Source organism: Marmota monax, unplaced genomic scaffold, assembly GCF_021218885.2.
Source record: "Marmota monax isolate L192 unplaced genomic scaffold, Marmota_monax_Labrador192_F-V1.1 WCK01_AAM20220418_F8-fsc00130, whole genome shotgun sequence".
Classification (NCBI taxonomy): domain Eukaryota; kingdom Metazoa; phylum Chordata; class Mammalia; order Rodentia; family Sciuridae; genus Marmota; species Marmota monax.
Window position 1 is genome coordinate 3,555,374 of NW_026693244.1, and position 1,895 is coordinate 3,557,268.

The 1,895-nt window shown below is 40.7% G+C and overlaps 1 non-coding gene across 1 annotated transcript; it reads left to right on the forward strand.

The window, feature by feature from the left end:
* Positions 1-1,134: 1,134 nt before the first annotated feature.
* LOC124100639 (U6 spliceosomal RNA) lies at positions 1,135-1,242 on the forward strand. Its single transcript, XR_006854366.1, has one exon. It is a non-coding gene; the product is annotated as a U6 spliceosomal RNA (small nuclear RNA).
* Positions 1,243-1,895: the final 653 nt, after the last annotated feature.

Sequence of the window (1,895 nt, forward strand, 5' to 3'; positions counted from 1 at the left end):
ACAGCCTATTTATCTCCAAATCCATCATGTGAACCACTTGGGCACTTATGTCAGCTCAAGACTCAGCTCAGGCACCATGGCACATGGCACCAATAACCAGACATCTAGCTTCTGACCTATGCATGCATTCCTGATGCCTCTTCCTGATGCTTCCATCTTCTTTGTGGACAGACAGCCTTTCATTACTGAGTATAAAATGATGTATTACTTATGAGTCTTCTGTGCAGGGATGCCTGGTGGCCTGAGAGTCAGCACCTTCTCAGAGACCAGAATGGGAGGCCATGCAAGAGCCAGCTGGCTTTCTCCCCAACCTGTGGGAACAAAGCCCAGAAGGGGCAGGGAGGAGACACAGTCCCCCTGCTGCTCTCCCTTACCTAGGTCTCCCCTTATGTTCCTCAGGAAAGAGAGAAGAGATGTGATGTTCCTTTACCTTCTTCTTCTATTTTTCTCTAAATAAACCTTAAACAAGGGTACACGGAGTGTCACCTCTTCTTTCACACAAGAAAGTAGGAACAGGACCCTCTAGCCTTGCTCCCATGGGCTCTCAGAGTATAACAGAGAAATTCAACAGGTTTCTCTTTCTAGAGAGCCTGATTTTAAAGCTATATACTCTCCCACAGAAGAGAAACGCCAGACCTTTCCTGTGAAAGGTGTGTATTTTTCATAGCTTGACCTTCAGAATAAAAAAAAAATGGCAATGAAATATCCATTAAAGGAGAAAGTACAAATGAACAGTTTAATATTTGCTGAAGTATTTTCAATACTTAAACCTCACAAGGCCAGGATAGCCCAGCTGCACAACTCTGGGGGTAGGATTATTGCCTCTGGAGTTGTCCTATGTGTCACTGTGATCCGCTTTTGTTTTAAATACATGTGTCCATTTGGGGCGAGATATTAAGTGGAAAGAAAGGGTGCCAAATGGTAGAACACCTTTTTTTTTTTAATATGAAATGCTTCACAAAGGATGAGGCAGTAATCAAATTCTTAGCCATGATTTTCTTAAAATATTTGCTCCTGTAATGGAGGAATAATCAGGAAAAAGAGTTTCATTCAAGTTAAGGGGCAAGAAGCTCTGGATGAATACATTTTGACTGTCCTGCTCTTTCATCTTCTTCATCAAGAATGCCTGCATGCGTGCTTGCTTTGACAGCACTTATACTAAAACTGGAACAATACAGAGAAGATTAGACATGGCCTCTGTGCACAGATGACACACAAATTTGTGAAGCATTCCATATTTAAAAAAAATACCTATGCACAGCACCCATGACCACTAACATCTCTAACCTGTGAGGCCATTCCTAGGACAGGATCCTGATGCTTCTCTGTTTCCACCTTCTGTATAAACAGACAAGCTTTCTGGGTCTCAGTCTTCTTTTGGTAATTTCCCATGAAAACATAAAAAATATATATTAAATATGTGACATGCTGAATTTTACTCTTTAAAACGGTGAATTATGTCAATAAAGCTATTATTTTTATCTATTTACTTTTTTGGTACTGGAAACTAAAGCCAAGGGCCCTTAACCTCTGAGTCACATCTCCAACCACCCTTTAAAGTATTTTATTTAGAGACAGGATTTTACTCATTTGCTTAAGGCCTCACGAAGTTGCAGAGGGTGACCTTAAACTTGGATCCCACTGCCTCATCCCCAGCCACTGAGGTTACAGGCATGAGCCACCATGCCTGGGGCAAAGCTGTTCTTATTTAAAAAGTGGAGGGAGGGGGAAGACGTGTAATCATCCACACACAATATTATTTTTTGCTCATTAAAAAAATAAGGGCCATATCTCATGAGTTTCTCTGATCTTGGATTTCCTTACTAATCCATAAACTGGAGAAATCCCTCCAAATTAATTTACATCATCCATTTATATGATTTTTGATGCAAATA